A 12,954-nucleotide genomic window follows, 5' to 3' on the forward strand; every position below is an offset into this window, starting at 1 on the left:
TAAGTGGTAGCTATGTTATTTTATTTTATTTTATTTTGTTTTATTTTGAGAGAGAGAGAGAGCACAAGCCAGCGAGAGGGACAGAGAGAGAAGACAACTAAGAATTTCAAGCAGGTTTCATGCTTAGCATGGAGCCCACAGCCATTGGATCATGACCTGAGCCAAAATCTAGAGTTGGACACTCAACCTACTGAGCTACCCAGGTTCCCCAGGAGTTGCTATTATTTTAATTTTTATTCCTACTCCTCACAGATGGGGAACCATGATCTCACCTTGAGGAGGGATCCCTCCCAGAATAAAGAGAGGATTGTAAGCACCAATGACAGGAAGCCCCATGCTGCCTGTGAGTATTGGGCTCAGTGGCTCCAGGATGCGCACGCTGTGTGCATGGCCTTTGATCTGTAGACCTGGCCTGTGGCACTGAAGACCACACAGCAAGAGAAGACCCAGCTGTCCCTATGGACCTGGATGTGTGGATGGGATGAGCAGAGAGAGTGGAGGCAAGGCAGGTGGCTGATGTTCACTGTCTTTCTCACACAGCCACCACAACCTCCCCAGAACCTTCTCTCTCCTGTGCTCAATGGTAACTCTTATGGAAAAACTGTTCACCCTGGTTGCAGAAGAAGCAATAAAATCATTGCAGTAGGTGTTGAACAAGCTCATGTGGCATGTGCCAGCAGCATTCTGGGAAAGTCTCTAAATGATGAACTTGCCCTTGTGGATGTTTTAGAAGATAAACTCAAAAAAGAAATGGTAGCAGCACGGGAGCTGACTTCTTCAGACACCAAAAAATTGTGGTAGATAAGGATTACTCTGTGACTGCCAATTCTGTGATGGAAAATGCAGAAGTCCGCCAGCCAGAGGCGGAGAGTCCTCTCAAGCTGGTGCAGGGGAATACTAATGTCTTCAAATTCATTCTTCTTCTGATCTTCAAGGACAGCCCAAATGCATCAAGAATTATAGTTCCCAATCCAGTGGATTCTCACATTCTCGCACATGTTACCTGGAAACTAACTGGATTACCTGAGCATCATGTGATTTGAAGGGAGTGCAAGATTTTGCAATCTTCTGGCTGAAAACTTGGCATTCATCCCAGCAGCTGCCTGGTTTGCAGAGAACGTGGTGTCTTTAGTGAGGCTGTATGGAGTAGAGTGAATGTGGCAGCCATTTCTCTTTAGGAACTGAATCCAGAAATGCGAAAGGCCAATGATAGTGACAATTGGAAAAAAGTGTATAAGATGGTGACCAGAAGTGCCTATGGAACCATCAAGCCCAAAGGATATATACCAGATGGGCTATTGGATAAGTGTGGCTAACCTCACTGGATGCATGTTGAAAATCTACCCAGGATTCATCCCGGGTCAATGACCATGAAGAGAATATATCGAGTTGACAGTGAAGTCTTCCTGAGCCTCCATGTATCCTGAGTGCTCAGGGGTTAACCAGTGTTATCAACCAGATGCGGAAGTCTGACCAAGTGGCTGAGCTCCAGAACAGAACAGATTCCCTGTGGGACATCCAGAAGGACCTAAAAATCTGTGACTTCTGGATTCTCGGCTGTAGAAATTGAAAAACTCCAACGTGATTAGCCGTGAATCTCTAGTTTTTATCCATGTATGTGGATCACAGTCTGCTTTTGTCTTCATAGACATGTGAATTCAGGCTGCACTTGGTTTAATGCTTTTGGTATGAGCCCTTGAACAAACAAAATTAACACTGGCGAGGGCAGGGGGAGGGGTGAGAAAAAAAAAAGAAAGAGAAAAGATAGAAAGGAAGGATAGATAGCAAGGAAGAGGGAAGGCGGGGGGCTCAGGCAGGAATGGATTCCAACCCAGTGTTAAGACAGTCTAACACTGTCGTGAAAAGGGTTTGTGAGGAGGTGGACAGAGCTCAAAGCCACTGCTCCTGCCCTCCTCCTCTTCCAGATACATGTTCCAGGACCTGTACCCACGAGGAAAGACTGTGACAGCCTTGGGCACCCAGTGACTGAAAGCACCCCCGGGCCCTGGGCATGTGGCTGCCGCAGCAAACGCTCTCAGGCCTCTAACAAAGCAAGCTCAGCCCGTGGTGGGTGCTGGTGACGTTTGATGACTTAAAACAATAAAACCCATAATCAGAGGGTGCTCCGGCTCGGCTGCTGTGGGTTTGTTTGCCCACGAGTCACAACCATCTTGCTTGGAGTATGCATCAGCCGTTAGCCCTCAAAGTTCTGTTGCTAAGAGATTATGAACCAGATGATGTTTCAAAAAAATAACCACGACAGGATGTTCCAGGATAGAGGCATAATAACAGCCCAAACAGATGGATATGCTGCTATTGATAAATCCTCATAAAGAGCCAAGGAACGGGGCAGCTGCGGGTAGCCTGGCCATGCACATCCTATGTCAATTACTGGTTTGCCAAGATTTTAAATGTAACAAAATCTAGTCATCGGTGATAACTGTAAGGGACATAACCTGAAGTCTTCATGATTCCGAAAGTTCTCTCATCAACCAAGACGTATCTGTTGGAGGCCTGTTGATGCTTATTCCGAGCATGTTTACAAGCATCTCCGCCACATTTGGTAGCAGGTAGTGACTAAGCCTAACAGGGCTGTAACCACCCCTTGTATGACACGGTGCCTGTGGGTAACAATTGATGAAGTGATTTAACAGAGCTGCTTGCAGCCACTTCCACCATCGCTCTGTTGCTGGGGTAACAGGAACCAGTCAATTAGCAGCAGCCCAGGTTAGAGGAGGACAGTTTCCATCAACAGGAAGTCAGCAAACAGGGCGCTTGCAAGAAACTGATGATGGTCGTCTGGCGCCTGGAACAGATCTGCCCATGCAGTTTTCCTGCAAAGAGGCAGCCATTCTGCTCTAGGTCCTCACCGAAGGCTCCTTGGCTCACTCCCCGGGAATGCCTATCAGGCAGGTGATCCTGTCCAGAGTGGCCGTCACCTGTTAGGAAAGGAAATCCTCACCTCTGTTAGCCTCTCTCCAGACCTGGGAGCAGATAAGCCAATGTCAGCCTGACAGCCCCTTCCTGCCCCCCACACACACTCTTCCCTCTCAACCCCTGCTTCTCCCTGGCCCCTTCTGCTTTCTATCTGGCCAGGCCCCTGGCCACAGTGGCCTAATAGTCTACGTTTTATCTTGCTGGGGCAGGTGGTAGAGGCCAAGCTGCTGTGTTCTCTTTCATTTAACAGGTATAGGAGCTGAGGACCAGAAAGACCAAGTGAGGTGTCAGGGTCATGCAGCTAGTTAAGTCAGAAGGCAGCTGCATGTCTTCTAGATCTGAATCCCAGGATCGTCACTTCTCCGTGGACCCCAAGCGCCCTATGACGGAAACCGCACAGGAAACCGCCCAGGAAACCGCCAAGTGTTGCAACAGCTCCCAGGAAGGGGTCAAAGTTTCCACGGGCCGACCCTGGTGACCCTCAGTCACTGTGGGGCCCTCAGGGAAGGGGCACAGGACCACGGGCACTCTGCCTCCCTCCTTCCTCCAAGGGGCAGAAGAAGGCGTCATGAATAAAGCAAATCATTAAGATCCCACACTTGGAAGTTTATTCCACCCGTCACTATGTGGGTGACCTCAGGCGAGTTACTTAATCTGAGGTGTTGTCTCCTCTCTAAAAACTAGGACAAGTACCTCCATACTTTATGGGGTTATTATGAGGAGCACATGAGATTAGACAGGTACAAGTGGTCAGCAGGGCATGCGGGAAATCCTTGACAAATGCTAACAGTGGTGGCGGCTGTGGCTCTAACAGTAGTGTCCCCTTCACCACTGGCAGCACCCACTCTGTTGGGGCCCTGGGGTGCCAGTGGTCAGGAGGCTGGTGACAAAGGGATGCATCTCCCAGAGCTCCTGGGGACAGATCCTTAATTTTTCAGAAGCTGGGCTCCCGGAATGGAGAAGCAGCTTTGTGGGTTTCTGCGCTTGTCTAAACACATGTGCTTTCAATTGGCTCTCTGGGGCTGGAATTCCCCAGTGCCCAGCCCAGCAACCCCTGCTGCCCAGCACCCCCCACCCTGAAGTCTTCGAGGGCTTCTGCCCTTGACCAGGTTTGGAGGGGGGGGTCTCATCAGTAAGCTGCTTCTTCACCCCAGAGTAGGAAAGAGCTAGCCAGTGTGGAGTGCCTCCTTGGTCTGACTGAAAGCTGCTCCTCTGAGAGTCTTAAAACCCCAGTCCAGACAAAGACATCTAGGGAGGGCCAGGAGCCATACAGAGCAAGGCTGTGGCGGAGGGTCACAAATCCACCAGCCCTGCCACTTGGCACCCGCCCCCAATGCAGCGGCTCTGTTATCCTGTGGGGTCAGGACGCCATTTCTGCCGAGTCATCCTTTCTTGCCCAGAGGGATCCTGGCCCGAAGCCACATTCCTTGTGGGGTCTGAATGCCACAGAGAACGGAAACTTCCTTTCTCACCAGACCCCGGCTCCCTGGCCCCGCACACAGTCTGGTCTCTCAGCAGCCTCTGCCGGCAGCAAACACTCTCCTCTAAGCCTGTGTAGGTCCTCCCCGAAGAGCCCTGGCCCTCCCTAGACCTTGACTCTGGGAGAGCTTAGAACATTCCGCAAAGAGGCAAGGATGCTCGTGTGCCTAGGGCAGAGAGGCTGCGCCTAAGGGGAGGCAGCCACAGGGGCATTGAGGGACTATGTGTAACTCCCTGCCTGCCTACTTGGTGGCCCCCTCCCACCAGTGGGTGTTCAGCAGTCCCTGCTGCTTGAGGACAAGCCTGGGCAGAGACCAGATCTCAAGGAAGAAAGGAGACAAGGCAGTCTAAGAGGCTTTATCCCTGCACCCATACTGCCGCCACCTAGCAACTCCAGCATCCCCTTGTGCAAAGTTTCAGTGTCCCCAGATGTGCACCTTGGCCACACCTACAGAGCTCATGTTTCAGGAACCTATGTGCCAGGCACTGTCCTAGGCACTGGCCCCCAGCAGCGGGCCAAGGCAGATGTGGCCGGTCCCCGCATCTCTCCAGTCCTTTCCAGGTCCACTGTCCCTGCTTCCAATCATGCCTGGGTTCCAGTCGTGGCTCCCCACTTCTAGCTGTGTGACCTTGAGCAAGTTACTTTACCTCTCTGGACCTTGTCTTATCTATAAAATGAGGGCTGGATAATACCGACCTCACAAGGCTGATAAGAGAAGTAAATGAGTTAATACATAAATATATGTGCATACATGTTAATATATGTAAGATGTTTGGAATGACTCCTGGCACAAAGGTTTCAGTATGTGTGTGGGTACGTTTTGGGGGGGCGACGCATGTGTGCACACCATGCCTTTGCTCTCACTGCCCTTGACCTGGAATGCTTTTCCCCTTTTTTGCAGGAATCTGTGGGCTCAACCATGGCAGTTTTCAGAAGGGAGGACATAATGGGGGACAGGCTTAAGGTCAGGCCACAGCCCTGCTAGGGCCACCAACACCTGCAAAGCACTTTACACTCCCCTGTGATGCAGATGAGGGAAGGGGGCTCAGGGAGGTAAGACATGCGCCCGAGGCTGTAGCCCTTGTCCGTGTTGGATCTGAGAGTGGACCTTGGGTTCTTCTGACTGCAGGTAGCACTGTCCCTGCCCCACCTCACAGTGCCGGTCCTCAGGAAACTTCAGACACTCCAAGGTCATCGCCAGAACCTCAGAGCTCCCCCCAGGACTCAGCACCCAGAGGACGGGCCCTTCCTGGGCCTTTGGAGGTCCCAGAGTCAGTAGGAGATCTCCCTCAGAGCCAGGCAGGACCAAAGGAGGCCTCAGGACAGGGGGCGCTGGGCCGGCAGGAAGCGCTCAGCCCAGGAAACTCTGAGCAATGCCTGCAGACCACAGAGCCCCCAGGCTTCCTGCCCTCTCCACACAGGCCGCCCTGTCAACGTCAACAGGTTTGTGAAACCCTGCCGGGCAGCCAGTGAGAACTCAAGGGGCCCCCGGGTTCACCAGCTGTGGTCACCCTGTTCCTTCGCAGCTCAGGAGAAGGTGGCTTTCTAAAGACTGCCATCCACACTGCAATGGGATCCAGCTGCTGTGGGGGACAGGCACCTGATGGCAGCCCCACTGTCTCAAGTCTCAGGCCTCCAGATCCCGGGGGTCCTCCCTATACGCCTGTATCTCCTGGGCCTCTCCAGGTGCGGGGAACCCTTGGGTGCAGCCGTAGGGTGGGATCTGTGGCTGAAGAACCTTGGAGTGGGAGATATGTGGGTTATAAGCCCAGTTCATAGTTTCGCTGGCTGCGTGACTTTGGGCAATTTGGTTAGCCTCTCTGTGCTTCAGTGTCCTCATGTATAAAATGGTGACAAAAAGCACCCACCTTTTTATGAGGATTGACTAGAACAATGCCATGGAAGGTTTGATACAATACTTGACACTCAGTAAGCTCTCAGTAAGTATAAGCTCTTGTTTTGGTCAACGCTATGAAATCAGGATGCAAATACTATCACACACTATCATTCTGCAGTTTTAATGAAAACCATCCAGACTCAATCTGCTCTACTTGAAGGAAGTGTATACCTTCCTCTGGACACTTCCTCTCCCTTTAAATTGCTCAAGAACCCAGGTCTTACGTGCTCCAAAAGAAGGAGGTGGAGGGTCCAACTTCCACCCGTGGACCAGGAGAACCAGAACTCTGACCAGTGCCACTTTCATGGTGCCTGGTGACAGCTGTCCCATGTGGTCAGAAGCAGGAAGCCAGTCCTGCCCCGCCCGCGCTCTGCAAGGCCACATGCATCTTCCAGGCAGATGACTCCACGCATGGCCAAGAGTGCCAGGGTTGCTACCCACATTCGTGGCTTGCTCGTGCCCATATGTGGCCATTCCCAGTGCTGAGTCTTCAGGGCTCCTGGGTCCACCTCTCACAGACCAGCTAGGTGTTTGATCCCTTTTCCTTCCACAGGATCCACACTGGGGTTGGGGTTCTCCTCAGACCCCCAAACACAAACACTCATTATTCCTCTGTGTCTGGAAGTCCCCAGAAAGCGGCACCCCTGGGCCACTCCAGCCCCCTACCCGGCGGCCAGCCTTGGTGCTGATTCCCCTGCCCATGGACCACCAAGGTCACTCTCCCACGCAGCAGAGGTGCGTTGCCACACTCTGATTCTTCCCAGTAACTAGGCAGCAGAGATAAGATAAAAATTGAAGCAAGGGCAGTGATAGAGCCCCTTTCTCTTTATGCTCCAGGAGCCTGGGATTGGAGCTCCTAGAAACAGGGGACCAGAGGGTTGCATTTCTGTGTCCCCCAGCATCTGGCTCCAGAGCCTGAGCTCTCACCAACAAGGCCACAGGCATGGCTCAGTCAGCGTGTATTGACTGACCAACTGACTGAGAGCAAAACACCTATCTGAAGTGGGAAGGATCAGGCAGAAATGGTGGGTTGGCCAGAAGAGGAGAAGCCAGGCTCACGGGAGGCAGATGGGTCTGCAGGAGGGCTGCGGCAGCCTCATGGGAGCAGAGGAAAGGGGGTGCTTCTCTAGGGGCCATGAGGGTGGCGCTCAAGGTGCTAGAGGACCTGGGAGGCACTTCTGGGAGAACTTGGGAGACTGCTGGACTCCTTCAGCTGCTCAGCAGCTGGTGGGGGCGACAGCCCCCCCACAGAGATTTAGGAGAGGGGGTCTCAGAGGGATCCAGGGAATTGCAACTCCCCTCTGAGAAGGGATCCCTGGTTCCAATTGTAAATCAACAGCAAGCACACTGCCCTTGACAGAATCAGAGCTTAGGCTGCCCCAGAGAAGAGCGCCCACTGCCCAGAACCTGCTCCAACCCTCTCTATGCCCATCTCAGTGCCCTGTGTGATAGTGCGAGCTTCTGGGGGACCTGGAGTTTACACAGCTGCTGACCTAGCCTTCCTCAGACTCGGCAGGCACAGGGAGCGTCCGAGGGGGAAAGAAACAACAGGCAGCACCCAGTGCAGAGGACAATGGGGTCACAACCTTTGAAGCCCCATAATCTGGTTCCAAATCCAAGCTCACACCTACAAGTTGTGTGCCAAGGTGCCCTCTCTGGGCTTCAGTCATGCACCTTGCAACAGTATGGACCTCATGGAACTGTTCAATGGCAGCATATAAGAAACTGGCACATGGTGCCAAAGCATGGCCTCCTTTGGCATCACACTGGTCCAGGTGTCTGAGGAGTCTGGGAGGGTGACGCAGACCTCTTCCAGCCTTGTGCCCATCTATGAACTTACTTGGCATCTCAGGCCTGACTGGAGGAGGCTGGGCCTTGGCCAGGGAGCACAGGAGGTTTCTCACCGTGGCAGGGAAATTGCTGGGTTGGGGTGCGGACAGCCACAGTGACCGTCTCTCTGCAGGACGGATGCGGCTTTGCTGACAGAGAGTCTGCGGCCTGGACGTGCCAGCGGTGCAGGTCTGAGGTCAGCAGTGGGGAGCCGGGCCCACCACTGCCTCACCATCCCCGGCGGGGCCCCACCAGGCAGGGCATCTGCTTCTAGTCAGCTGCTCCTCAGCCCAGAGAGGGGCGGTGGCTGAGGCCTCCTCCCCAGGCCTGGTTCTCACGGACCAGAATGGACATCAAGAGCAAAGAAATCAGAAAGACCCTCCGGGGTCCTGGTGCCAGGGGCCCAGGTCAAACAGAAGAGGACTGGAAATCGAGGTTTGTTGTTTTTAGCTCACTTAAAGGAAATCCTACCAGCTCGCTGTGGCAAAACCACACCCAATTGAGCCCAGTCAGTACTCCCAGCCTCCCCTGGCTCGTGCCTCTGGCTTGTTCCCCACTCCAGACTTTGTACTTACCTCCATGCCTGGGGGCCCCTGCCCTGCTCTGTGCCCTGCTAACCCCTCGTCCTTCAGCTTAAATCCCATTTCCTCAGGAAAACGTCCTTGTCCCCATGTTTGGTCCCAATTTAACAACCTTGCTTGGTCTGATTCCGTTTGTACCTACGTAGTTATCTATGTGGGTTGGAGCTGTATCTGTCTCCCTTGGGACCATATCCCTAAAATCCAGAGTAGAGCCTGACACAGAGCACGTGCTCAATAAATACTTGTTGAATCAGTGGCTGAATCGTGCCTCATAATTTTTTCTAACAGTTTCTGAGTGTAATCTTTAAATGTTTTATCCCTGCAGCATGAGCAGTGCTTATGCCCATTTTATAGGCCCAAAGTCAAGGTCTGAGGTGACTTAATGGACCTTGGCTCCCAATCTAAGGTTCCTTTTTTATCCAAGTTAAAAAGCATAGACATGGGAGAGTGGGCTTTGCACTGAACGTCCCTGGGGTCAAAACCAAGTGCTGCTGCTCACAGCTCTTTGACCTCTGACAGCTGACTCACCTCTCTGAGCCTCATTCCCCCCATCTGTACAATGGTACAACAGGGCCGACTTGAACGGGCTATGGTGAAGTTTCCGTGAGCCCATGATGGTCAAGTGTGTAGCACGAGAATTGGGTCTCTGTGCTTGTACAGCCCTCCTTGGCTCACTAGGACCGTTTCTCAGGCATTTAGTAGTTTCCTATTGGCGGCAGAGACAGGCCTTACTCCCCTGTACCCAGGAACACCCTACGGACAAGACTGGGTCTGGTGCCTCCCTGCACCCCCCTTTGCTCCTAGGCCAGCACGGGCCTGAGGTGTTTACTCAGCTACATGTTCTGGGTCCAGAGGAAAAACTTTGCTAACTTCCTGCTGATAAGCTGATGGGGGAATCTAGGAGCAGGGCCCTCTCCACTCGGATCCAAGGGCTGGAGGATGAGCAGAGTTCCCAGCCACGGAGCAGAAGGGAGCTTTCAGGGAACCTGTGAGTTCCAAAGGAGGGAGCAACAAACTCCAGAAGAGAAGAGGGGTATATGACCAGAGGGAGGGCAAAATCCAGACAAGAGGCTGTGACAGAGGCCCTGCAGAGGGCAGGTTTGGCCTGGGGCCTCCATGTGTAGCCTTGGGGCCTATCGAGACCGAAGGGGTGCCTGGTAGGGAGCAGGAGAATTAGTCTAGACCTTGGTCTGCTGGTGGGCAAAATGAGGCTAGAGGAAGCAGAGGCCTGGAACACAGACACAAGCATGCAACCTTGAGCCTTGGAGCTCAGGGTGTCTGTTATACTCTCAACTTGGACTTCTGGGTATTCCTTTGTGTATTCTATTTCTTTAGCAGCAGCTCTGAGACCAGAGCATATGCCCAGTAGACGCTGGTTAAATGAATGAATGAAGAGGAATAACATTTACCTATTAACTTCCTTACATGCTCTCCCTGACTCCCTCGAGTCTGCCCTTCTTGCCGCCATCTCTAAAATTACACTGTGACCCCCTCACGCCCACTGGGATCCCACAGGGGCTTCCTTTCTCCCGCAGGTAGAGGAAGCACACCAGTGGCCTCTGAGCCAAATCTGGATCACTGATCTTCCCCGTTTGGCCCACACCGTGTGTTTTGGTTTTGGTATGTGTTAAATCTGAATTAGTTGCTCACATCTAAAAATAAAAGTGCCCCAAGAAAACTCTGCATTTCCAGCCTTCCTGAAGAGTCAGTCGGGCAACCTATCCACTGGGTCTGCCCGCCACCAGACAGCGGCTGGACCTGCTGGGAGAAGGCCTGCCCTCCCGGCAGCCTCATCCTGATCCTGCGTCTTCCATCCCTCCCTTCCCACCCGGCCCCTGCAGGCAGCGCAGACAGTGACCCCTGCCCACAGGTCGAAGTCCAAACTCCTCCACCAGGCCCCCGAGGCCTCCGTGATGTGACCCTCACTCGGGATGAGCACCTCCATCTATCTGTGCTCACTGTCCTTGTCCCCAAGGTTCTGGCCACAGCGCATTATCTTAGTTCTAGAGCCCACGCTCTTTCATGACTCTGAGCGCCTGCACAGTGGGACCTGGGCGGCGGTTCCTGTCCTCACTGTAGGGACTGTGCTGATGCCTCTGTGATCTTCGGTCTAGGCTCAAGGGCATCTTGGTACAGTGAGCCTCCTGCTGCCCGTCCCAGGTGAACGGCCCCTCTGTGCCACCAGAGCCCAGGTACCCACAGCTACTCACACTCCTCTTCATGCATTCCGCATTGCTCCCCAGACTGTGGGCTCAGGACCATAGCAATCACACTTTTTTCTCCCTTTATCTCAGGGATCCCCATGGCCAGTTTCTGGACACAGAATACAATCCCTTAGCCTAGTGCAATACATGTCTTGAGGGAATGAATCAAGGAGAAGCCTTTGATTTCATGTGCCACAGGAGCAGAAAAAAAATCCCCAAACACCAAAAAAATTGAGAAACCTTTTGATGGTACCTTATCAAGGGCTGCATTTTGTCACATCTACACCCAGTTCTGGCAGTTCTGGAAGACACTCCCTCAATCAGGCCAGCTCTGGAAAAATAAGAAAATGGGACAGGGGCGCCTGGGTGGCTCAGCTGGATGAGCATCTGACTTCAGCTCAGGTCATGATCCCACAGTTTGTGAGTTCGAGCCCCCTGTCAGTCTGCTGCCGGCTCAGATCCCCCACATCATCCAGATCCTCTGTGTCCCTCTCTCTCCCCACTACTTGTGCTCTCTCAAAAATAAACAAGCATTTAAAAATAAAAAAGAAAAAATAAAAAAATAGAAAAGAAAATGGGACAAGTGTTGTTTTGGGAAACGACTAGACACACATTCATGCACATGCACATGCACACACGCAGCCACACCACTGACATGAAGTGCGTATACACGGATACACAGACCTGTCCCATGTCGAGTACCATCAAGCACCTCTTATTGGACCTCCAGCTGAGGCCCCTGCCTCCTTCATGTTCCAGGCTTTTCCCGACTTCTCTCCCACCCAAACAGCTATGTCCCAGGTTCTCGGCAGAGACCTACTCTTTCAACCCAGCTTGCTCAATCCATCATGGGGTCCAACAGCTCATGCCCACAGCTGGCAGTAGAGACGGCTTTCATGCTTGAATGCTGAGGGCGACTTCATCTAGTAGTTGGGAGCCTTCAGTCTAGAGTCAGATTCTGAGGGGCCTGTTGGGCGGGGCTTGGCTGGGGGAGGGGGACAAGCCACCAGGACAGTTAGCACACTGGGACCCACGACTAATGGAGTACTGGGTCCTTCCAGGCCCCGGCTGAGATGTGCAACTGGCCCACAGAGCCAGCGCCTGGGCCCCAGGGACAGGTGTGCTCCTCATCTGTCTGGCTCCGCCCCTAAAGTCTCATTCTTCACCACCAGGTTCTAAGTGTCATCACCAGCAGTGACAGGCATGAAGTTGTCAGGGATAGAGGAAATGGGAACTAATATACCACTGAGCCGTGTTGTGCACGGGAGTAGCGTGCAAATTAGCCATCGTGGTGCATGTGCATGTCAAGTGAGGTACTATTCTGCGTGCTGAAGTAAAACTTGGGGAGAAGGGGCTGTTCTTTCCTGCTGCCTCATCAGCGCGCCCAGAGGGGCTAGCAGAACCAATGAGATAACATTTTAGGAGAAGGGGGCCCAGGATCTGTATATAAGTTACCTCCTGGCCCTGTTTCAAAGAGGAAGCTCGGGCTGGGCAAGGTGAGTCACTGCCCCAGGCATATTTCCAGGACAGAACCCAAGTCGGCCTGCTTCTGGCCCTTGTCCTGGCTCTGTCCCTTCCAGCCCCAGTGCTGCTCCCCAGGCAGAGAGAGCAGGGTCTCGTGCAGTGCAAGTCCGGAGGGGGGCATTAATACGTCTCCTCACCTGAGCCTGGGGTCGGCATCCTGGCTCAGAGGAGGTGCCAGCCATCCTGGGGCACCTACCCCATTGCAGAGGATCTTGGGCTCGGAGGGTATTGACAGAGTTCTGGTTGGCTTCCTCCAGCGCTGCTCCCTGCTGTTCCAGCTGCCATAGCCAATCCCATTAATCACCTCCACTCCCCGATCCCCCAGGAATGTGGCGGTGTCATAAAAGTCTGCCCTGGGTTAAACAAACAAACCAACCTAGGCTTCTAAGTTAGCTGAGAATCTGCCAGGCTTCTGGTCTCTCTTCCTCTGCTCTGCCCACTACCCCCCAACCCCCACCCACTGCCTTCGTTTTCCAACACACCTCAGAACAAGGAGGGAAC

General features: G+C 53.1%; 1 pseudogene; it reads left to right on the plus strand.

Annotated features, from left to right (window-relative positions):
• Positions 1–517: 517 nt before the first annotated feature.
• Positions 518–1,773, plus strand: LOC115298899 (annotated as a pseudogene).
• Positions 1,774–12,954: the final 11,181 nt, after the last annotated feature.

This window comes from Suricata suricatta, chromosome 8, assembly GCF_006229205.1.
Source record: "Suricata suricatta isolate VVHF042 chromosome 8, meerkat_22Aug2017_6uvM2_HiC, whole genome shotgun sequence".
Lineage (NCBI taxonomy): Eukaryota > Metazoa > Chordata > Mammalia > Carnivora > Herpestidae > Suricata > Suricata suricatta.